The sequence below is a fragment of the Sus scrofa genome, chromosome 3 (assembly GCF_054392235.1).
Source record: "Sus scrofa isolate SSC_HxYL_T2T_F1_AM1 chromosome 3, Sscrofa_HxYL_maternal_Yorkshire_Landrace_v2.0, whole genome shotgun sequence".
Taxonomy (NCBI): domain Eukaryota; kingdom Metazoa; phylum Chordata; class Mammalia; order Artiodactyla; family Suidae; genus Sus; species Sus scrofa.
In genome coordinates this window covers 93235657-93261814 of record NC_139385.1, presented here as the reverse complement: position 1 = coordinate 93261814, position 26158 = coordinate 93235657, and the positions used below count along the sequence as shown (strand labels likewise).

General features: G+C 39.6%; 1 long non-coding RNA gene across 2 annotated transcripts in view; it reads left to right on the top strand.

The window, feature by feature from the left end:
- LOC102167754 (uncharacterized) overlaps positions 1-13913 on the top strand; it is a 50729-nt gene extending 36816 nt beyond the window's left edge. For both annotated transcript variants that reach the window (XR_002342706.2, XR_014841893.1), the window contains one exon: positions 13443-13913. This is a non-coding gene — a long non-coding RNA (uncharacterized LOC102167754). The remainder of the gene's footprint in view (positions 1-13442) is intronic.
- Positions 13914-26158: the final 12245 nt, after the last annotated feature.

Here is a 26158-nt window from a genome sequence, read left to right as displayed (position 1 = left end):
AGAGAATAGGAGAGGTGATGAGAGCATATAAGAGATGTCAATAAAATTTTAGAATCTGGAAAGCAGATGGATGGGTGATAACTAATCTAGCAACCCAGAGAAAATTGAAAGCAAAGTACCAATAGTCTGGGGGAACAAGAGAAGATCTCATTCACACCAAATGAGGAGGGTTCAGAAAGGCTCAGGAATTGAAGATACCAGTTACTTATGAAGGTGGAGGTGGTAGAAGGAGCTAAAAGCAAGAATATAAGAATAAAAAGTTTCCTAGATACCCTCCTCTGCCCCCAAACATCTGGGTGAGTGACCATCCACCATCCAATCAAAAGACTATTAACCTAGAGAAGATGAGCCATAGGAACTCTGGACTGGGAGAACCACATCAACCACATGAGAGCCAAATAAAGATTTCCATTGTACAGTCTTGATTTACTACCTATGCATACCTTCTTAGAAAGGTACTAGAGGATGTATCCCATCAAAACAAGAAGGTAAACCAAGAAAAAGGGACCCAAGAGTCAAGGAACTTAACAGAGGAAGCCTAGAGAGAATTGCCAGGAGAACAGCAAGGGACTTTCAGGATAACATCCATGCAGCTGGCCTAGAAAGCAATAAGCTCAGATTAGAGTATGAGGGCAGAGAACTCCAGGAAGGATGTTTCTGAGAAAAAGAAATGAAAAGAAACATGTATTAGCTTCCTTACACTTCTAGCCAAGAGCTTGGGGATAAATTGTTAATAATGCAGAGAAAATCAAGCAAAGGAGAAAAGGAGGAAATGATTTTATAAGAAAGAGAACACAATCATAGTACATTGAAAGTCTCAATTATAATTATGACTTTTTACTAGTCACGGTAACAATGAATTTTTAAAATTTTTCATTAAAGTATAGTTTATTTACAAAGTTGTACCAATTTCTGCTGTAGAGCAAAGTGACTCATTCAAGCATATATATGTATTTTTAAAATATTATTTTCCAGGAGATTGGATATAGTTCCTTGTGCTATACAGTAGGACCTTGTCGTCTATCCATTCTAAATGTAATAGTTTGCATCTACTAACCCCAAATTCCCAGTCCATTACATTCCCACCCCCATCTCCCCAGCAACCACAAGTTCATTGTCTATGTCTCTGAGTCTGTTTTTGTTTTGTATATAGGTCCACTTGAGCCATATTTTAGATCCCATATATAATTGATAGCATATGGTATTTGTCTTTCTCTTCCTTACTTTGTATGATAATCTCTAGTCATATCCACGTTGCTACAAATGGCATTATTTCATTCTTTTTGATGGCTGAGTAGTATTCCATTGTATATAATATGTACCACATTTTCTTAATCTGAATGTCTGTCAATGGACATTTAGGTTGTTTCCATGTCTTGGCTATTGTGAATAGTGCTTCTGTGAACAAAGGGGTGTGTGTATCTTTTTGAATTATAGTTTTGTCTGGATATATGCCTAGGAGTGGGATTGCTGTATCATATGGTAGTTCTTTTCTTGTGGTTGACTTCTAGTTTCATGCCATTGTGGTCAGAGAAGATGCTTAAAATAATTTCTATCCTCTTAAATTTGCTGAGGTTAGTTTTGTGCCCCAACATGTGGTCAATCCTAGAGAATGTTCCATGTGCACTTGAAAAAAAAAAGTATATTCTGGGTTGTTGTTTTTTTAATGTAATGTCCTGAAAATATCAATTAAGTATAACTGTTCTATTGTGTCATTTAGGATATCTGTTGCCCTATGATTTTCTGTCTAGAAGATCTGTCCATTGATGTGAGTGGAGTGTTAAAGTCTCCTACTATTATTATATTCCTATCAATTTCTCCTTTTAAGTCTGTTAGTATTTGTTCTGTGTATTTGGATGCTTCTATATTAGGGGCATATATGTTTATAAGTGTAATAGCCTCTTCTTGAATTGATCCTTTTATCATTAAATAGTGTCCTTCTTGGAGTTCCTGTCATGGCTCATCAGTACAAGCTTGACTAGGATCCATGAGGATCCAGGTTTGATTCCTGGCTTCACTAGGTGGGTTAGGGATCCAGCATTGCCATGAGCTGTGCTGTAAGTTGAAGAAACAGCTTGAATCCTGCATTGCTGTGGCTGTGGCTGTGGCATAGGCCAGCAGCTGCAGCTCCAATTCAGCCCCTAGCCTGGGAGCTTCTATATGCTCTCTCTCTGCTTTTCCCTCCTCAAACTGGCTGCTGCTCTTTTCTCCGAGGCTTTGAGGCTCCACCTCTGTCGTGGCTCATCTTCCCAGGGTGCAGATTCCTTTCCTCTTTCACAGATCCCTCTCAGGAGTGCTAGTCCCATTCTGATTCCTCTTTTTCTCTTCTTTCTCTCTTTTATTCTACCCAGTTATGCGGAGGTTTTCTTGCTGTTTTAAGAAATCTGAGGACTTCTGCCAGTGTTCAGTAGATGTTCTATGAGAATCATTCTACATATAGATTTTTTTTTTTGGATGTGTTTGTGGGGGAAGGTCCATGTCTTACTCCTCTGCCATCTTGATCCCCAGTAATGAATACTGATTTAACCAAAATTGTAATAGATACATATTGAGAGGATGGTAGGAAAAGAAATAGGGTTAAAAAGCTAATTTTTTTTTTTTGTCTTTTTAGGGCCTTCTAAAAAGACACCCATGGCACATGGAATTTCTCAGTCTAGGGGTCAAATCAGAGCTGTAGCCGTTGGCCTACGCCAGAGCCACAGCAACATGGGATCTGAGCTGAGTCTGCAATCTACACCACAGCTCACAGCAATGCCAGATACTTAACCCACTGAGTGAGCCCAGGGATCAAACCTGCTTCCTCATGGATACTAGTCGGATTTGTTACTGCTGAGCCACAATGGGAACTGCCTAATTCTTTATTTTTACAGGGAGAACTCAATAGATAATATATAAAATGGAAAAATCAAGAAATATGTGTGTGTCTTTAAAAATCAAATAGGTCACAAGGCTTCAAACAAATAAATTATCCAATTTCCTCCCATCAGAGGCAGTGGCTTGCTTGCTTGCTGACTGGCTTGCTTGCTTGCTTTCTAGGCTTTCTTTACCGTCATTTTATATATATATGTAAATAAAATAGTCCCTTTGATATAAAGAAATTGGATGGGTAATTTCCTTATTATAAGCCTTGTAAAAGTATTGATTGTTCAAAATTTTTTGAATGTTTAGAACTAGGTATATGGCTCTTTAAAACTATACTTATACATATTAGTTTGATAAAAATACATTTAATTTTTAAAAAAAAAATGAAGAGAAAGAACAAGATATGAGAAAGAAGAAACAAGTATAGACACAACTGGTTTATTGAGAAATCTAGACTCAGTTAGATACAAACAGCAGTTTTAATTTTCTTTAACCATTGCTTTCAATCATTTTCCAGTTGAATTTCATTTTCCCATTACTTAATGAAATACTGAGCAGATGTCATAACTTTCTGGTTACTTCCAGTTACTAACTCTATCCAATTTAAAACACCAAGCTCATCAATGATTTAAATCTCATTCCTGCCGACCCCCACATGGCTATCAGGCTCCAGGGGTTGGAGTACGGACTGGGAGGGGTCTGTTCTTTCCCCAACCTTTCTCACCTAGGATTGGAGGTGGGCTGGTGGAGTCCAGGGTGCTTTTTCTGGCCTCCTCCTCCCTGTTCCCAGGGTCAGAAGTGAGAGACAGACAGGGAAGAAGAGACTGTAGCTTCCTCCCCTGTTGGTTGTCTCTGCCTCTCTAGCCGCCTCCTCCTGGCCACAGATGTCATCTGTGTGGTGGTAGCTCTCTCTGGGACACATGCATGAGTTCCTCGGGGGATCCCAAAGAGACCTCCCAATTGCCAGTTTCCTGAAGTGGGAGGTACTACTTCTGCTCAGATCTCTTCCAATCCCTACCGTCCTGGCGGTGGGGGAGGAGGTTCAAAACCTTCCCCTGGGTTACCTTGACCCACAAAATTCTGACACTTCCCACAGGGGAAAACAGGATATCCCAGTGCAGCCTTGTCTCTGCCCTGACCTCTCTCCAGTCCCCTCTCCCCCTCTCAGATGGGCAGAGGGAGACAGATGCCCAGCTGGAGAATGGGATGCTGTTCTCCCCAACTTGAGGTCACAAATGAATCTCTTTAATTCCCCCCACCCCCACTTGCTTTAAAGGTAGAGGAGAAAAAATTACAGACCTCCCCACTAGGCTGACAACTCGACCCATGTGATTCTTTTTTTTTTTTTTTTTTAAGGCTAACAATTGTTAGGGAAAGTGAAGTGATAGTTGGAACAAAAGAGACACGTTAAACCACCCCTTAATTCATTCTCCTTTGTCCCCATCTTTGGCCCTAATCATCAATTCCAGGACCACAGGAAAAGTCCCAGTCAATACGGTACTTCAAAGACACCCCTTTTCTGGAGCATTGCAGTCCAGGGGAGCAGAGGAATGGAGCCAGTGATGGAGGAGGCCATGGGCTCAAGGAGACACTTTCTTAACTGGGAAATATTACCACATACTAGTATGCTAGTGGGTCAGACCCAGTAGAGAGGAGACAGTAATGAAACAGAGAAAGGGGATCGGTGTAGGAGCAAGACCTTGAGGGGGCAAGAAGGGAGAGCCCAGAGCATCATCAGTGCCTGCGGTGGGAGCTGGTTCGTTGCAACCATCAGGAAGCAGAGCATGTGTGGCCATCAGTGCAGGTATGTTTGAAGATTCTGAGGTCATTCTCTGCTGATTGTTTTTTCATTCAATGAAAAAAGGAGGCAGGGCAACAGCTCTGAGTGAGAACAGAAGTGATACTGACAATTTGATGAGAGAGGAATGGGTATAAGATCGTCAGTTCGGAAAGACAGACTCACTGATGTGCAGGGCAGGCAGCTGTGGGCTCCCCTGTGGGCTCCCCCCAGCCACAGCCGGCCACTTGGAAGCAGGCAGGGGGTGGGCAGGACTATGAGGTTTAATCAGGTTGAAGTTTTGCCAGGGAAATATGGAGAGAAGGGCAGATAGACTGAATATCATGTAAGGGTGTGTTTGGAGAGATGAACCACAGAATCCAATCTGAGTGAGGTGAAGAGTAAGGACACGGGGCAGACTTCGCAGAAGTGGGGAAGCAAGCCAAGGCTGGTGGACAGAAGGTCTCAGCGGGGTTGAAGGAGGCTGGACCTTATAAAGACTGACTGTGTGGGGGTTTTCGATTAGATTTCCTCCGTGCTGTGGCACATCCATTACTCCTGTTCTTGCTGTCATTCCCCACATCGCTCCACCTCCTACTTTTCTGTGAGGTCACCTTGAAGTTAAGTTCCTCATGTCTGCCCCTTCAGAGGCATGCCTGCCTCAGTTTCCTCTGATGTGTGAGAGCCACGGGTCCCCAGACCTGGTTCACTTTCACTAGGGAGAGGGAAACATTTCCTTTTGCTCATAATCAGCTGTCTTCCCCCTTCCTGGTTACCTTCCTGCCTTACAGCCAGGATCCAGGGCAACAGCTAAGAATGAGGATGGAAGTGATACTGACAATTTGATGAGAGAGGCCCTCTCTCTCCATGGTCCATCCCAAGGCTCCGCAGAAACTTTTCCTCTCCGGCTGACCCACTGGTTCCTTTCTCTATGACTCCTCCTGCACCACAGTTGTGTCCTAGTTTTCACTATTCTGTGTATCGCATTAGAAAGGTGAACAGGTACACAAAAAATTTACAGGGGGAGGATGTGGCTGCCATCCTCTTCACAGAAAACAACTGGCCGTTGTAGAGAACTAATCTAGTCTGCAGTAGCACGTACAGTCAGAGGGAGGGCTTATTCTGTGTTTCTCATGATAGTATAATTATTTGGGAGCCTGCCTTGCCCAGGAGAATGACTAACGCAGTGCTATAGCTGGCTCTGTCCATGTACTTTAAAGTCCCAAAGCTCATAAGGAGAAATGGATTACTAATCTCTCAAGACAATGGGAGGGATTCACTGTACAAACCCAAGATCTCCTCCAACTCCAAATTTTTCAAGTTTGCTTCAAAATAATTGTTCTATTTTCTACAGAACAATTATTTTTTCTTTTTCTTTTTCTTTTTTTTTTTTTTCGTCTTTTTGCTATTTCTTGGGCCGCTCCCACGGCATATGGAGGTTCCCAGGCTAGGGGTCTAATCGGAGCTGTAGCCACTGGCCTACACCAGAGCCACAGCAATGCAGGATCCGAGCCGTGTCTGCAACCTACACCACAGCTCATGGCAACGCCGGATCGTTAACTCACTGAGCAAGGGCAGGGACCGAACCCGCAACCTCATGGTTCCTAGTCGGATTCGTTAACCACTGCGCCACGACGGGAACTCCTTTTTTTTTCTTTTTTGGTCCACATCCACAGCATATGGAAGTTTCCCAGGCCATGGGTCGAATTGGAGCTACAGCTGCTGGCCACAGCCACAGCAACGTGGGATCCAAGCCAGGTCTATGACCTACACCATAAATCACAGCAACGCCGGATCCCCAGCCCACTGGGTGAGGCCAGGGATCAAACCTGCATCCTCAAGGATACTAGTCCCATTCATTTCCACGGTGCCACAAGGGGAACTTCCTATAAAGCAACACTTTTGTGGTAGCAAAGACTATTCATTGTATCTCAAAATCCATTTTCTCCTTTTAAAATAATAGTGCCCCTAATTTTTAGCTGGGTAAATGGCCATCAGAATAAAAACCTTATTTCCCAGATGCCCTTGCAGCAAGGTGTGGCCATGTGTCTAAATCCTGGGCACAGTGGAGATTGACTTCTTGTCACATTCTAGAGGGTAAGGGATGTGTCATCCTTCACCCTTTCTTCTATTTCCATCCTGCTGCTTGGGATGGCAAAGAAACAGGAGAGAAGGAGCCAAGGACCCTCGATGACTTTATGAATCAGAGCCACCATCCTGCTCTGGACCATCTTCCCAAGAGAGAAACAGACCTCTCTCCAACCCACTGTTATTTGGGGCTCTACTACATGCATCTGAGCTGTATCCTAACGAGCTGTATCCTAACACCCTTACCCTCCTCTTTCTTTAGCTGTATATGTGTCGGACTAGTACAAAACGCTTAACTCATGCTTTGATCTTTCCATCCTTCATTCCATTCTTGCATCCATCATTGATAAGATTGTTACCTTGATGATTTTCCCCTGAATAATGGAAATTTAAATTTTATATCTAAGATAAGCATAAACCTTCTTCCTGAATGTCTAATGTCTACAAATGCGGTGGCTAGATCCTATTCCCAAACTTCTGGTGACAAATGAATGTCCTTAGGTAAGTCAAACAGCAAATGTTGGAGTAATTGAATGGTAATCTTTGAATAGTAATCTTTAAACAAAACTAGTTGTGTTTTCTCATTGAGTATTCTAATAGAAATGATTTCCTTTCCAAAATGCCATCTTGGCCCTTCCCTGTTTGTATTGCTATTGCTAAACCACCCAAATTTAATTATCATTTAATTATCTTTTATCTACAGTTGAGTGCCCCCCTTCTGTTGAAAAGCCTATTTTATATAAACCAAACCATGGGCAATTACCTATCAAAAGCAGATTTATCTAAAGTCCCACTGAAACTAGATGAGGCAGTTCCTTTAAGTCATAAAATCATTCAAAATTAGATTCGGGAAAAAAGGACAAGACTGAGTTTGAATTTACAGAATACCAACATTATAGTTACCGTAGGGTTAGGGTTAGGGTAGGATAGGGTCGGGTAGGGTAGGAAGTCAGTTCTTACCCATGGTGCCTGCTGTGGGAGTACACAATCTCAGTTCATCTTCTTCGATGTATATTGTAACAGATACTATAAGTGGATTCACTCACTACTTTTTTTCCAGTCCACATTTTCTTTCTTTCCTCTACTATGGAGGCTGGGGGAAGAAATTAAAATCTTATCTTCTTTGCCCCATCTCTTCTGCCTGCAGTGGCCCTCTCATCAAGGGTCCTTGGCTCCTTCTCTCCTATCTCTCCTCCTCAGCCCCATCTCACTGCCTGCACATCATGCGACACAATTCCGTTAATGAAATACATGTAGAAATATCCTATTTAAAACTACAAATTACCAGTGGGAGTTCCCACCATGGCTCAGCAGAAACGAAACTGACTAGTATCCATAAGGACGCAGCTTCGATCTCTGGCCTTGCTCACTGGGTTAGGGATCCTGCATTGCTGTGAGCTGTGGTGTAGGTCGAAAACAGCTCAGATCTGGCGTTGCTGGGGCTGTGGTATGGGCCAGTGGCTACAGCTCTAATTTAACCCCAGCCTGGGAACTTCCGTATGCCATGGGTATGGCCCTAAAAAGACCAAAGAAGAAAAGTGCAAATTACCAGTATTTCCAGTTTTAGGTATATGTCCAACAGAGGGAAACCAGGGACTCAGACAGATACTTGTACACTCATGTTCATAGCAGCATTCTTCACAATAGCGAGGAGGTAGAAACAGTCCAAGTATCTATTAACAGATGAGCAGATTGACAAAATGTGGTGTCTATACACACAGTGCAATATTATTTAACCATAAAAAAGAAGGAAATTCTGATACATGCTCTAATAGGATGAATTTTAGAAACAATATGCTAAGCAAAATAAGCCAGACACAAAAGGATCAATACTCTATGATTCCACTTGTACGAGATGCCTAGAATAGGCAAATTTATAGAGACAGGTTCGATCCCTGGCCTTGCTCAGTGGGTTAAGGATCCTGTGTTGCCGTGAGCTGAGGTGTAGGTTGTAGACGCGGCTCGGATCCCGCGTTGCTGTGGCTCCAGCGTAGACCATCGGCTGCAGCCCCAATTCGACCCCTGCCTGGGAACCTCCATATGCCATGGGAGCAGCCCTAGAAAAGGCAAAAAGAAAAAAAAAAAAAAACTGTTGTGAAGCTTGTATTTTAATAATATTTTGGGCAAACATTATCTTCTGACAGATCAGATCACAATCTCAAGCAGCAATTTGAAATTTCTGTTCAATTTATTCTTTTTCTTTTCTTTCTTTTTTTTTTTTTTTTTTCTTTTTAGGGCCACACCTGTGGCATATGGAGTTTCCCAGGCTAGGGGTCAAATTGGAGCTGTAGCTGCCGGCCTACACCACAGCCACAGCAACGCCAGATCCGAGCCATGTCTGCAACTTACACCACAGCCCACGGCAACGCCAGATCCTTAACCCACTGAGCAAGGCCAAGGATCCAACCTGCATCCTCATGGATACTAGTCAGGTTCATTAACCCCTGAGCCACAACAGGAACTCCTGTTCAATTTATTCTTTAACAGTCTGGTACAACTTTTAGGTTAACTGAATGCATGTTTACATGTCAGACCAGATAACAAGGGGGATGGTAACGGAGTTTCTCTATAAAAACTGAGATTATCACTGAAAGCAACTGCTCTGAGTGGCTATAGTCCGAAGAAAATGTATTTATTCCCTCTAGTAAAATAAGATAATAGGTAAGCTGTAAGTTAAGGCATAGCTTTTAAAACACACTAACAACAGCTGATGATGTTTAAAGAAAATGCCCATTTCTTAAGAACTTAGCATGATATTTCCATAAATTGAATTGGTACTTGCTATAAACATCTCTTGCAACATTGCCAAAAATATGCATGTATTTAAATAAAGGCCAACAGGCAACATTCAAAAATGAGAAAAGTGCTATGTTCAGGCAATATGATTATAAGGGACTTATTTCCCCTTTTCAAAATTTCCTCTAATATTTTTACATCATACTATCAATAATTTTTGAATTATTTGTCAAAAATGAAGAAAAAGAAGAATTCTTCCCTGTCCATAATATAACTATAAAAGCCTTCCATTCTCCAGGGAGAAACAGTTACCATTTCTCTCTGGTTTGGAAAAGTGAGAGGTTCTCAAGTTTAGGAATTTTTTTTTTTTTCTGAGCCTAGGATATGGAGAACTGTAACAATTCTCTACCTAATAAAGATGGAAATTAATTTTTTAAAGAGTGAGAAAAGAATACTCTCCTAGAAGCTATACATGCACTGGTCAGTCTTTAACTAACACTGAGGATGCCTGAAGCCTGCTGCCCTGACCAGCACTTTCATTATTAAGAAGCTGAGAGGTGAAGGTACTCTTTGACTTAGAGAATATTTTATTGGCAGAAGTGCCGAAGAGACCCTTTCTTTAAATATTCACTGTGTTCAGTGTTCCCTATCACCTCAGGGATTTACTGAGAACTCCAAGAAAGTCTGTTTTGCATCCTTAGACAAAGGTTAGCCATTTCAGGCAGTTGGTGTATGTGATGTGTTTTCTTATGGGCAAGATACTTCTGTCCCTGAAAATCACTTTTTTTCTGCACAGTCTTTTCAACGGCCTGGATGTCTTTGAGACTCTTAAGCTCATCACAGAGTAGCAAAAAGTGCCACTTGTATCCAAATCCACAATTTCTCAAGTTCATTAAAACATCTGTCTTCACGGCCATATTTGGTGCCAGGGAGTCCTTTCCTCACTACTTGGATGTAACTTAACATCTAAGAAGACTTAAGGGCATTTGAAGCTTCCCCAGGAAGCCAAGTAAGACATTCAGTGCTCTCAGCCTCATTTGATTCTGATAATTTGACCAGGACTTAGGTAGAGAATTGTTATAGTTCTCCATATCCTATGTTCCTAATCCAGAATCTTTCCCAACCAATCCTGTACACATATAAAAGATACCTGCTAGCAGAACGTGATACTTCAGCCAGAGAATGATGTCTTGGATATGCTTAGGCCAGAAAACATAATGCAGAAGAAAAATAGGAACTCAGACCTAATAATCGGCTGGGGAAATATCCCTACTTCTTGTTGGCAAACAGTTCTCCATGAGTTCTTTGTGTTTCTGTTCATCTTGTGGCAGCTTTTATTCTGGAATATCTGTTCGAATGAACAGCCTTAGAAGATAAAGATAGTGTCTCCCTGCAGGACAGAGGGAAGATATGTTTGCTGTGCAAGATAATAAAGATGCTTCTGTCCAGGGCAACGTTTGGGCAGGTTAGCAAGCAACCCCCTTAAAAGATTAGTGGTTCCTAAGCTCACAGTCTGCAGCTATAACACAAACCCACTGTGTACATATCATTCCCTTGGGCCTGCCTCTGCACTGCCCCTGTGGACTTGGGGGCGAGGGGAGTGAATGAGATCATGAACATTTTGCAGCTTACTGTGCCATGAGTAATGAAGTCCTTCGTTTTTGACCCAGGAAGTTTGTCTTCTTCTAACATCTAGGAAACAGACAGACTAACCCGTTAGCTCGAAAGCAGGTTAAAAATCATAAACCCTTCACAATTCTTGGCTCTCCTAATAAGAGTTAGCCCACTGTTAGAATGAGGACTCTCCTTGACCACAGTCAAAAGGAAATTTTTATTTCACAGGCAAAACAAATAGGTATGTATGACGGCTAAGTATTAATGTGTTCCTTCCACTCATACATACTTATCACTGATGAGTTGCCATAATAAAACATCCTCTACACTTACCAGAAGACGTAATTAATATCAACTTCACACAGACACATCGGTAGTGTTCCCGGAGTATTTTTAGCAAACGTAAAAGGTGAAAGATTTATATGATCTGAAGAGAAACCAGAGTATAGGATAGTTGGAGTTCCCATCGTGGCTCAGTGGTTAGCGAATCCGACTAGGAATCATGAGGTTGTGGGTTAAGGATCCGGCATTGCCGTGAGCTGTGGTGTAGGTCACAGATGTGGCTCAGATCCCGCGTTGCTGTGGGTCTGGCTTAGGCCGGCAGCTATAGCTCCAATTAGCCTGGGAACCTCTGTATGCCATGAGTGCAGCCCTAGAAAAGACAAAAAGACCAAAAAAAAAAAAAAAAAATTAAATTAAAAAAAAAAAAAAGAGTAATACCACCATAAACACCAGCCATGTGAACTGGCTACGTACTTCATTGTTGTTGTTGTTGAAGGGTGGATAAATTACAGGGATTCATTTCCACTATAGGTTATTATAAGATATTGTAATTTAGTTCCCTGTGCTATACAATCGGTTCTTGTTTATCTGTTTTATGGACAGTAGTGTTTCTCTGTTAATCCCAAATTCCAAATTTATCCCTCCCTCGCTTCCCCCTATGGTAACCATAAGTTTGCTTTCTATGTCTTACCCACTTATTTTCGAAAGGAACTTTCCCAGGAGGGAGCTAGTCCTGTTCCCCATGGAAGAGATCAGAGTTCCTTCGGGAAAACACTTCAGAGAATGAAAGCCGAGCTATTAAAAAAAGTCCTACTAAATTGAATAACCATCAACTAAGAAATATTAAAAGACCTAAAACCATGCAGAGATATCTGAGTTATAAAATGGACCTTAATACTATGCCAGACATACCTAAGAACACCCTGACATTTTTTTCAAAATAATTACTTCCCAAGTAAAGTGTCAATCCTTTCCTAAGAATGAAAAAAAACTAAGGGAAAAGGAAACATGGTAGAATCTCACCATCTCCAAAAGTGACAGGTTTATGATACTGACTCAAACTTGTGTTTGATAACTTTGATCTGCACAGAACACCCAGGTTGTAGATATATTTAAAATCTGGTATTAATGACCACTCAGGGGTAGTTTAGAAGTTTATTTCTAGTATCTCTGCCTTTTTTTTCATACTAATACAATTCAAGATTGTTCTAAAGATGTATAATTGTATTAAATCATATTTATAAGACATTGTTCTCAATTAAACCTATGTATGTTTCCAGATTTACCAACTCCCAGCTTGCACATTACTCTCTTGCTTTCTGTTAAAATGATGAAGCTTTACAATATTATCATTTGTTACCAGTGAGAGGTTCTTTAACATCTAAGGTGTTTTGGAAGAAGTGGGGCCAGTATTTTTTTTTTTTTTTTTTTTGAGTGGCCAGTATTTAAAGGTAACTTTTTAAATGGATATTGAATTCAATCCAGATTGAAATTTCTAAACTTTTTCCTTTCCTTTTTCAGAAATATCCCCAAGGGATCAAACACATTCGTCGTAATAATAGTGCAAATTATAATCACACTGCCATGCTGAAATATGCTTTTTACCTGTGTTTGCAAAGATAAACAGATTTGAAAAGACACTGTGTTACAAGAATATGTAAAAACAGAAACTATCATATTTTGTTTAACAGGAGAACAAATTGATGCAACCTCTGTACAGAGCAATTAGGCAATATATCAGAATTTTAAGTGTAGAAACCCTTTGGCCCAGAAAGTGAATTTATCATACATATACACCTGCACATATGCCAAATGATATATGCATAAGGTTATTCAGTGCAGTATCATTTGAAATAGCAAAGAACTGGAACAACCTAAACACAGTGCAACATTGTGCCACCATTAAGAAGAATGACACAAATCTATAAATAATGATAAGGTCATCCTCTAAGCAAGGTGCAAAGGAGCTACATAGTACAGTAGTATTTGTGTAAGACTTTTAAAATGCTACTTATATACCTTTGTAATGTGTTGGCTAGCCTTAACTGTATCTCCCCGAATTCCTTTCTCTGTCTGCATCCAGTTATGGTGGGCCTGAAGAGGCGTTTCTGCATGAGATTTGCAAGGCAGAAGTAAAGCCACAGCCATTTTGATTTTGATGCTTACGAAGTAGAAGCAGGCACGGATGTGGTTCACACATATCATTGTTTATCTGTTGGCTCACCTCGTTGGCCTGCAACTGCTCCACCTTCCCCTGGCTTCTCCTTCAGCTTCTCCAAACTTGGATCCAGGTGCGTGTTTAGCTCTTGAAGGGTACTAGCTTCTTTTGCAGCACACCCACACCAAGTAGAGGCAGTGAGAATTGTTAGAGGTTCCAGTCCATCCTCATGGATTCCAGCCCATGCTCACGGGTCGCAGCTTGCTTTCTTCTCTTTTATCTCCTCAACTGCCTATCCTGCAGATTTCAAGCTCTAGCATCAAACACAGTGACAATAGCCTTGCAAGGATTTTTTAGCCAACTTCTGTGACTGCATAAATTAAATCCCTTTAACCAGGCTGTGTGTGTGTGTGTACATATATGCACATATATACATACACAAATATAATATAGGGGATGTGGGACATTGGGTGTGGTAGTTAAATCTAGAGAAGAATAGAAGTAGAGTGCCTAGAAAAGGGGAAGAAATGTGTACCATTTGTGCTTTTAAGGGGTGTACCATGTGACTCTACGACATATTTAAAAAATAGGCATTTGAAATGTTTAAAACTTCTTTAATTATCTGTCTCATATTTGCACTTGGGGGATATAGAAATATTTACCTTCCTTTCTATTTCTTTAAATAGGTTCAGTTTTGCTTTCTATATTTATAAAATTTTGCATGTCACAGGGGACTTAACATTAGGGGAAAGGGGAACTTAAATGGTTTCTCACTCTAGAATCATCCCTACGCAAAAGAGAGCTATTTTAGTTCTCATATGCCTTTTGAGTCTTGCTCTTTCTAACATCCTCCCCCAAAGGACCCCATTTGCGTGCGGGGTGCCTAAGACTGAGAGGACGACAAAGCACTTACAGTGCCCTTGGAGAACTAGATCCTCTTAAGACCTGTGTGGAATCAGCATGGATAATCCCTTCTAGAACCAGCATCAAGTACACCCTCCCCCAGGAAGCTCCTGTCCGAATGGTTTGTTCAGTCCACCTCACATCAACCACACTGCATATAGTGACAGTTCCTGGACTGTTCTTTGACTTGGGACTCTGGAAACAATAGAAAGAATCAGTTTAAAGAACCAAAATAAGACATGATGAATGTAATAATTGTTAATAACTACATAACTCTTTATAATTTTCAATATATTTCTACTCATTTCTCAATTATATAATAAGAGCGAATATTAATTACTGTACATCTTGCATTGTGCAAAAATCTCAGCGTACTCTGGTGGATCCTGAGGGTACCATCATTAATTCCATTTTACAAATGAGCACATTAAGGCTGAAAGACTTTGAGATTTACCCATTACACCGAGATAAGTATCACAATTAAGATTTGAACTGACTCCACCTGACCCCAGGGCCCATGCTCTTCACTAGTTGACAGTACTGTTTCTCACCATAGCCCAGTGAAGGAAGAAGGTAAGGTTATCATTTCCACCACCACCACCACCATCATCATCATCATCATCTCTATTTCAAGAAAACTAAGGACACAGAGGACATCTTATTCGCCAAGACCACATAGATAGGACAAAGTGGAAATCAAAATAAGAATGGGAGCCCTCATCATGGCTCAGCCGTTAATGGACCCAACTAATATCCATGAGGATGTGGATTCGATCTCTGGCCTTGCTCAGAGGGTTAAGTATCTGGCCTTGCCACAAGCTGTGGTGTAGGTCACAGACGTGGCTGGGATCCCGCATTGCTATGGCTGTGGTGTAGGCCAGCAGCTACAGCTCTGATTCAACCCCTAGCCAGGGAACCTCCATATGCTGTGAGTGCAGCCCTAAAAAGACAAAAAAAAATTAAAAAAATAAGAATGTTTGTCTCCATATGTCACACTCTGGTTTGCTTAACCCCAGCTGATTATGATCTACGTTAATGAATATATTTTTGTTTGGCCATGTATTCCTCACAGAGAATTAGCAAATTCTTCTGACTGTGAATAACTGGAAGCATAGTCTCAGCCCTTATGATTCTGGATAACACTTTTTCTTCTTCTCTTCTTCCGCCCTCCCCTCTTCCCTTTCCACCTCCTCCCCACTGTATTCCCTTACCCCTTCTTATTCTTCTTTTTTTTTTTCCTATCTTTTTAGGGCCGCACCTGGGGCATATGGAGGTTCCCACGCTAGGGGGTCGAATCACAGCTGTAGCCACTGGCTTATGCCATAGCCACAGCAACACCAGATCCGAGCCACATCTGCAACCTACACCCAGGCTCTCAGCAATGCTAGATCCTTAACCCACTGAGCAAGGTCAGGGATTGAACCTTCATCCTCTTGCTTTCTAGTCAGATTTGTTTCTGCTGAGCCATGATAGGAACTCCTCTCCTCCCTGCCTCCCCTCCACATGTGTTATTTGTTTCTTGGGCATCTCATTGGGCCTTAATGTCAGCACTGAAGTTCTCAGACCTCTGCATTTTCCTTGAGTCTGATTATAGTGACATATTTCTGCCCCTACATCTGCTTCTATAGACTTAATCCTTATAGCAGTGTCTTCTTCTCCCTACCTTCAGATCTTAGCATCTTTGGCAAGGCTTGATTTCTTTCAAGTGTCCCTCTTCATGCAGCTTCAGCATTCATATTAGTTTTCAAGATTTATTTCAAGCTGCTGAATTTTCGGCAGTAATTCTCAGATCTGTTGGGTTTGTAACCCTTGGAATTGCCCAGCCTTAAGACTAAGGCTGAAGACTTAAGCCTGGAGACGGTGCTGGAGATATCAATGGTTTATTGGACAGGAGATCTTAATATGTCGAAGGCAAGGTCCTAAAGCAACAACCCACTGTGTATGACAGACAGCAGGCAGGACACTGCAGCAGTCTTAGCTTGGGGGTGAGGGTGGGGGAATGAGGTTACAAATTATAGGAGGAACTGACATCAGGTTGACTCATCCATTACCATGGAAACCAGCTGAGGGGCAGACCCCTCACTGCCCCTCAGGTTAGACTGTCATAAGGCAGATATTTCCTTTTGATAAACCAGAAGGTGGAGCTCTTCTGGCCTAAGGATTAGAACAATCACTAGCTCGGGCTGGAAAACAAGCACATAGGCAGTTACTGATTAGGCTCTAGGATTAAGAGGGAAGGTCAATTAGGCGAGTAAAGTGTAGTTGAGGCAGGGACTGGCCAAGCAAGGGATGTACAAAGAGCAAGAGAATAGCAATCTTGGATAGTCTGATCATACATATTCATGAGCAGAACCCTTGTGAGTTCCCTTTGTGGCTCAGTGGTTAATGAACCCAACTAGGATCCATGAGGGGGCAGGTTCAATCCCTGGCCTCAATCAGTGGGTTAAGGATCTGGCGTTGCCATGAGCCATGGTGTAGGCCAGCAGCTTCAGCTCTGACTTGACCCCTAGCCTGGGCATATCCATATACCATGAGTGCAGCCCTAAAAAGGAAAGCAAACAAACAAAAAAAAACCCACTTGAAATCTTGTTAAAGAAGTAAACTAGAGAAGTTCCCTTGTGATGCATCAGGTTAAGGATCCAGCAGTGTCACTGCAGTGGCTCAGGTTGCTGCTGTGGTGGGGGTTTGATCTCTGGTCTGGGAATTTCCACACGCCACAGGCTTGGCAAAAAAAAAAAAAAAAAAAAAAAAAAAAAAAAACAAAAACAAAAAAAACACTAGGGAATCAAAAAGGCAAGCAGGAATTCAAGAGTGAAGAGTAACATCTATGCACATAAGTAGGAGTAGGGTCCTAGGTGAGTACCTGAGGCAAAACCTGCCATTTTACTTTTAAAACATTTTTTTGAAATATTTGTAACAAATTATAAAGCACATAGAATAACATACTAAACACATGGGTCATCCACCTCCCAGAATTTTCCAAAACCAATGAAAGCATCAACTTGTAGGTTCAAGAACTATTATAAAATCCAAATAGAATAAATATAAATAAAGCGAATATTAGAGTATACACTTAGACACATCAGAGTAAAATTGCCAACAACTAAATAGAAAGACAGAATCCTTCCTAACTCAAAGCAACCACAGAGAAAAGAAACATCGCCTTCAAAGCTACAACAACAGGAGTTCCTCTGTGGTGTTGTCGCTGTATTGGCTCGGATTGCTGCTGTGATGCAGGTTGAATCCCTAATTCGGGAACTTCCACAAGCCACAGGCAGAGAGAAAAAAAAACCTGCAACAGTACTGAGATTTGTCTTATCAACAGAAATGATGAAAACCAAACAAGAGAAAGATGTCTTTGTAAGTGCTGAAAGAAAATACTTGCCAACCTAGAAATCTATACCCAGGAAAAATATTCTTCAAAAATGAAAGCAAAGTTCCGCCATTTTCCAGGAAAACAAAAATGGAGAGATTTTTCACCAGCATACCTGCACTTAAAAATGAAAAGTAATCCCTAATGGGTGCAGAAAGATGCAGGAAAAAATGAAGTGCACTAGAAAGGGTAAGTATATGAATATTATCTGCATCAAACAATATTTTATGTGGCTTGAAATATGTAGAGAGTTAAAATACATGATGACAGAGAGTTCCCATTGTGGCACAGCAGAAACAAGAGGGTACAGGTTTGATTCCTGACCTCACTCAGTGGGTCGGGGATCTGGTGTTGCCATGAGCTGTGGTGTAGGTTGCAGACGTGGCTTGGATCCCAAATTGCTGTGCTGTGGTACAGGCTGGCAGCTACAGCTGTAGCTCTTATTCGACCCCTAGCCTGGGAACATCCATATGCCACAGGTGTGGCCCTAAAAAGCAATAAATAAATAAATAAATAAAATATATGATGACAACAAAAACAGTCAGGAAAAGGAGCTAAAAGGAATTTAAGTGTTTTAATTAAAGTAAATGTTACTACCTATTTCAAGGACTATCAGAAAATAAACTATCTCATCAAATAAAATTATCGAACATAATGACAGTCATCAAATCAAGATCAAAATTATGTATTCTAATATTAATCTATTTTTTTTTCTTTTGTAGTTTTTTTTGTTCTTTAGGGCCACACCTGTGGCATATGGAGGTTCTTGGGCTGCAGGTCTAATTGGAGCTGCAGTTGCTGGCCTATACCACAGCTCACAGCAACACTGCAGCTTTAACCCACTGAGCAAGGCCAGGGATCAAACCTGCATCCTCATGGATACTAGTCAGGTTTGTTTCCACTGAGCCACAACAGGAACTCCTGTAATAAATGATTTAAACATAAGTAAATCTATATGCTGTTTCTCATGCTTAATTTATAATAAGGTAATGCAAGATGTACCTAAAATAATGGGTTCTGAAAGCAAGAATAATGTAAAAGACATGATTTTCTTTCAATAAATATGTGCATGTATATGTACTGTAGTGCTTGACTTTTGGAAATATTTTTTAAATTGTGTATAAAATTCAGAGTAATTCCATATGCATTATTAGACAACTCTGTGTATTTAGTAGAAAAGAAAACCAAAGCAGTTTAGGTTGATGACACTAATCCTGGTCATTGTGATGTGAAGAAGGAGTATGCCTTTTTTTCTTTTGAAGAGTGGAAGAAAAGCAATTACAAAAGAAAGGATGGGCAAGTTGCCTGGGAGTTGCCAGGTGGTATGAGGGGTGGGTAGTATACAAGGAAGTTTCTCTATCGGTATCCCAGTACCCTGGCAAAATCTTCATATAACAACCACAAGGACATGCATAACCCAGTGTGAAGACCCCTGCTCTGGTGCATACACTGAGAGGAATTACTGAGTCCCAAGCTCTGCACATTTTCTACTTTACTAGATATTGACAAACTGCTTCTAAAGCAGTTGAATCAGTTTATAGTCCCACAGCAGTAGGTTTGATACAATACCTCAGTGTCATTTTGATCTTTCATTGACATTGTATTGTTTTTTTGTCTTTTCCTGTTAAAAGGTTAAGTATCTTTTCATATGTTTATTGGCCATTTAAGTTTCTTATGTGAATATGCTTTTTCTTATCAACAAGATATATTTACACATTCTGAATATTCATGCTTTGTCCCTCAAATGCATTGCAGATAGATTTTCTCAGTCCACAGGCAGGATTACTTACACCTTTGAGTGGCTCAATTTTCTTATAAGAAAAAATGAGAAGAATAATATCTTCCTCAAAAGGTGTTCAATCATTTGATCCTCAAAACAACTCTTTGAGATGAGTATCATTATTAATCCCATTTTTTTCAGGTGAGAAATCTTTTCTAGGTTATGCCAAATTATTTACCATAGAGGTTGTGCCAATGTTTGTTCTATCATCCGAATATACATGTTCTTATTGAAATGATAAGACTTTAAAATTTTTGCCAGTATGGTAATTGTGAAAAAGAATCTGCTTTTTATTTTGCATTTCCCTGATAACTAATGAGGTTGAACATCTTTTTATGTGTCTATTTACTATTTTGGGTTCCTCTTCCCTAAAATGTCCATACACGCCTCCTGCTCCTCTTTACATTGGATTATTTCTCCTATTTATTCTTGGGTTTTCTTTATATGGTCTGGACACATGTGGCAAGTATGATCTCCCAGTTTGTGGCTTCTCTCTCTCTCTTAAAATTGAAATAAAGTTGAACTATACTATATATACTATATAAAATTGAACTATACTATTATGTTAGTTTCAAGTGTCTGACATAGTGACTTGATATTTGCATACATTATGAAATGATCACCACGGTAAGTCTAATAACCAACTCTCCTCATACAAAGTTATTACAATATTATTGACCATATTCCTTATTCTGTGTATTACATCCTTGTGGCTTATTTATTTTATACCTGGAAGTTTGTTCCTCTTAATCCCCTTCACTGTGGCTTCTCTTTTTATTCCTTTTATGCTGACACTTGATGAGAACAAGTTCTTTATATAATTAATTTTGTTTACCCTTTCCTTTTTGATTATTCTTTCTTGAATGTATTGCCCTCCTTTAATTTAAATCTTTCTTTGTCATTCTGTTGTAGGCGTATCTCTAATAAGAAGTATAATCAAGTCTGATAGCTTCTTGCCTTTCAATATGTGCATTTGTTTATATTTGTTTTTATCAGTGATGTATTTAGACTTATTTCTACCATTTTATTTTTATTTACTACTTGCAATATTTTTTATTAGCTTTTGTCCCTTCTTTTCTTGTCTTCTTGGAATAATAAATTTTCAGAGACTCACTGCAATTTTAGAATCTATAGATTGTATATTTATCTATTTGTTTAGGTTATCTTAAATATCTATGATATATTCTTAACCATAAATTTTAATACATTCTAAAATTATTCTGGAAGTTCCCTTGTGGTGCAGTGGGTTAAGGATCTGGCATTGCTGCCACAGCTGTAGCTCAGTTTACAAATGTGGCACTGGTTCGATCCCTGACCCAGGAACGTCCATATGCCACAGATACAGCCAAAAAATAAAATAAAATAAAAATAATTCTATATTCATATGCTGTTAAGGACTTTAGCAAAATATGACAAAACAAAATTGGCAAAATATTGATTGTTGCTAAACCTAGGTGAGGGGTAAGCTGTTTTAAATAACTTTGCATAATTACTACTCATTTAGTGCATGCACATAATATTATTGAGAATTTTCATCTTTCTTTGTAAAAACATGGAAACATTTGTTTTATGAGGGATTTTTCAGTCATATAAACACATTTCCAGATATATTTTATCTATTTCTATACTCACCTCTTTTTGGTCGTTTGGTTGTTTTTACATGCCATGCTTTTTGACTGGGTTCAGTTTTCTTCTCAATGGAAAAGATCCTTAATAGCTTCTTCAGTGAGAGTCTGTGACAAGCTTTACCCTCCCTTTTTGAAAGTTTAACTAGGTATAAAATTCTTGGTTGATGGTTATTTTTCCTCAACACTTTCATAATGTTTCTCCTTTGTCTTCTGACATCTATCATATTGATTAGAAAATAGTTGTCCATTTAATTATCTTTCCTTTGTGGATAATAGGTCTTTTTTCTCTGGCTCCTTTAAAAATTTCCTCTTTATGAGGCAGTTTCACTACAATGTGCCTTCTCTGTGGAATTTATTTCTATATATACTTCTTGATATTTGGAATGAACTTCCATTTGAAAATATACATCTTTCTTCAATTATAGAAAATTTTAAATTATCTCATCATATGTTACTTCTCCATAATTACTTCCCTTTTTTCTTCTAGAACTCCTATTAGTTATGTTGGAAGCCTCCAAAATGTATTCTTCACATCTTTAACTGTGTGTGTGTGTGCGTATACATATAGTCTTTTAAGGGCCATGCCTGCAGCATATGGAAGTTCCCAAGCTAGGGTCGAATCAGAGCTATGGCCATCAGCCTACACCACAGCCACAACAGCTCCAGATCTGAGCCATGTCTGCAACCTACACCACAGCTCACAACAACACTGGATCCTTAACCCACTGAGTGAGGCCAGGGATCAAACCTGTGTCCTCATGGATACTAGTCAGATCCATTTCTGCTGAGCCACGACATGGGAACTCCATATATGTGTGTATATATATATGTGTGTGTGTGTGTATGTGTATGTATGTATATATATATGTTTTATATTGGATGTTGGGTTAATTCTGTAGCATACTTTTTAAACATTTTTATTGAACTATAGTTGATTTACAATGTTCTGTTAATTTCTGCTGAACAGCAAAATGCCTGAGTTATATATATATATATATACGAATCCATATATTCTTTTATATTATATAAAATAAAAGAATTTTATTTCATTTTAATATAAAAGAATATATAAGAATATATATTTTTATTTTATTTTAATAATATAAAATAATATATAAGAATATATATAGTCTTTTATTCAGTTACGTATATATAAGAATATATAAGAATACATGTATTCTTTTTTCATATTATTTTCCATTACAGCTTGTCACAGGACATTGAATACAGTTCCCTGTGCTCTACAGTAGGACTTTGTTGTCTATCCATTCCATATATAATAGTTTGCATCTACTAATCCCAAACACCCAATCCCTCCATCCCCCATACCCCCACTTGAAAACCACAAGTCTGTTCTCTATATCTGTGAGTCTCTTTCTGATCATAGACATGTTCATTTATGTTGTATTTTAGATTCCACATATAAGTGATGGCATATGGTATTTGTCTTTCTCTTTTTGACTTCACTTTGTGATAATCTCTAAGTCCATCCATATGGCTTAGTAGTATTCTATTTGCATATGTATCACAGCTTCTTTATCTATTCATCTGTCAATGGATGGACAAACAATTAGGTTGTTTCCACATCTTTACTATTGTGAATAGTGCTGCTATGAACGTGGGAGTACATGTATCTTTTGAAATTATAGTTTTGTATGGAGCTATATGTATGCAGGAAAGGGATTGCTGGATCATATGGCAACTCTATTTTTAGTTTTTTGAGGAACCTGCATAGTGTTTTCCACAGTGACTGTGCCGATTTACATTCATACCAACAGTGTAGGAGGGTTCCGTTTCCTCCACACCCATTCCAGCCTTTGTTATTCTCAAGACATTTTTTCAATTTACTCACTCCTAGTTTTTTTCCAATCTAGAGTTTGTCCCAGGTATTGACCTCTCTTTCAAGACCTATTTTTATTTATGCTTGTTTTTGTTTCTTTTATGGACGTTATTCCTTGATGTATCCATTTAAGTTGAGAACTTAGAAACCACATGAAGTGCCTAGTGTAGAGCATTCTAGGAAGAGAAAAATAGCTTTGGGACCTGATTTTTCCCTCCAGAACTCTGTCTGCTCTTTAACCAACACTTATCTTTAACTTGACTTATCATATAGGTATAACTGATAATTATTTAGCATGTTGACTAAATCTGGAGGCTTTTGGTGCTGGATCCATGTACTTATTACCTAAGCTCTGGGTATAAACAATATGATGCACAGAACTTCTGGTGGCTAACTTGGCCTCATTGAGTAGGTGTGCATTCTCTGACATACAGCAGCTTCACTTCCAGAGCCATATTGCTCTCAAGAATAAACGTGGCCAAGAGTTTACTGAGCAGCAGATCACATGACTTTAGCTGGAATAAGTAATAAACTGCAATTTTAAGTTAATCATGTGCTTTATGGAAAACAATAAAATAACCCTATAAATATAAACAAAACAAGTAAATATCACTTAGCATTGTCTTGATTATATATAAAAGTTGCAAACTTGGGCATTAAAATCATGTGGCAATACTCACTTTCAAAGATGATATATCTCTAATTCAAATATTTCAAACTATGCTTATACCAATATTTTTAGAATATGATTTAATTTGCAACAACAATAAAAATTCAATCTTTTTTGAATATGAATGTCTCAGTTGTAAAACTGTTGCTCCCACTCCCTGTATTTCAGGTGATATTTTGGGTGGGTGGTGGTGGAAATAGACAGCCCTGATGTAATCTCGCTTGTGTCATGTCACCTTTAATGATACAATCATATGCCTCTTCTCTCCCTCTTCCCTGCCTCCTTCTGCCCAAGTACCATTCTCATAGCTGCCTGTTTGGAACCAGAGTCTAATGTTACACTTTTGACTGGAAAGCTAACATACTCACATCTCTCACATGGTCTGATGCAGTGAGCTTTACCATTGTCATCTTGTTAGATTGTCACCTCTCTAGCTGGGGGTGCTGACGCATAGTAGTTAAGACAGACTCCTCAGCACAAACACACAAGCGTCTACACATAGCACAGCACAGTGGATGCACTGCTTGTGAGCCCACCATCTGCCCACCGTGGGGTCGCACTGAATGTTTTCCTCTTAAAAACTTCACCGTGCTGCCTTTTCTAGCATTCACGTGCTTCATTTCTCACACGCTTCTAAAGTAAGAAATATTTAGATTATAAAATATTTAGATTATAAAATATTTAGATTATAGTCCCTAGTGGACTAACACTTAAGGATCCAGCATTGCCACTGCTGTGGCACAGGTCACTGCTATTCCATAGATTCAGTCCCTGGCCTGGGAACTACCACCTGCCACAGGGGCAGCCAAAAAAGAAAAAAAAAAAAAAAAGACTGACTACTGTCCATGGAGCTCTACATTTTTAACTCTTACCTGAAATTCCTTCACAAAGAATAAGTGATGTTGAGTTTTTCAAATTTTCACATTGCAGAAGAACAATCATACATTGGGGATGAGCTAATTCCAGTAAGTCTTCTGTTTGGATGAAGTAATTCAAAAACAGAAGTCAACTTCATGAACAGAGAAAGCTCCCTCCATTTTCTCCTTGGGAAAAGCTAAGTGTCTTGAATGTGCTGTTCATGTCTCACATCCTTCAAGAGAACAATGGCCAAAGCAAGTGGCAATGTTTTTCAGCAAAGAACCTGCTGTTTCCAATTCAACGGCCAGTTTTAGTTCACTACCAAATGCCCAGGCGGAAAGAATGTTTAGTACCCAGGAAATCTATGGCCTCAGGAGCCAACAGAGCAAATGAGTTAATATGAAATCAAATTCACATTTTAAAATAGTTCTCATCGGGGAGTTCCCGTTGTGGCTCATTGGAAGTGAATCTGACTAGTACCCATGAGGATGCGGGTTCGATCCCTGGTATCATTCAGTGGGTTAAGGATCTGGTGTTGGGTGCGCTGTGGTGTAGGTTGTAGACTCGGCTTGGATCTGGCATTGCTGTGACTGTGGTGTAGGCCAGCAGCTACAGCTCCGATTTGACCCCTAGCCTTGGAGCCTCCATATGCCATGGGTGTGGCCCTGAAAAGACAAAAAAAAAAATTTAATAAAAAATAAAATAGTTCTCATTGGTTTAGAAGCTAAGTATGGGTACAGATAACTTCAACAAATTAATTTTTAGAGTAAGTGCAGCCTGTTAAATAGAATGAAAATTGTCCTTAGTGAGCTTCCCATGGCTTTTGAGGTTTCTGGCACCAGCTCTGCAAGGGTAGCATGATGTGGTCTCAGCCATCTCACCCAGCCACAACCCATGCCTTCCGTCACTTGCCAACTTTGTTCTAATTGTGCCAATCTTCTGTTAGCAATTAGAATAGGCCAAACTCTTTCCCATCACTGGGATTTTGCATTTTTTTAAACCTGCCTAGAATATGCTCTGCCTCTTCTCATCTTAACTATCAAAGACATCTTCCCTGACCACCCTACCCAAAGTAAATGCACTCTGTTGATTTCTAGCACAGCACTAATCAGAAGCTGCAACTTTCTTAGGTAATGGTTATTGATTGCCTCCTTCCTGACACTAGAATGTCAGCCCCATGAAGGCAGGGATCTAATTTGTCTTATGCTCCATCCTTAGACCTTATGTGCCTGGCATAGATATCTTCTTGATTCAGAAAAAATCACCATGGTGATTCAAACAAAAAATGCACAGGTGACTGAATTTCATGCAGAATTGACATAGAAAAAGCCACAAACACTACTAGCCTTTTGGTTAGAGATTTTTTAATTCATTTTTGTTAATTCTGCAGAATGGCCACTAGAGGGAGACATAGTCAATACTACCGTCAAATTCTAAGGGTGTTTTTTTCTTTGTTTTTTGTTTTTTGCTTTTTTTTTCCCTTAAAATTTTGGAAGTCCTGCCACCCAGCCCTCCTCTCTGCATCCATGGAAGATGTCCACTCATCTAACTTCTTTTAAAACAACCCCAAAAAAGTAATGATGAGGAAT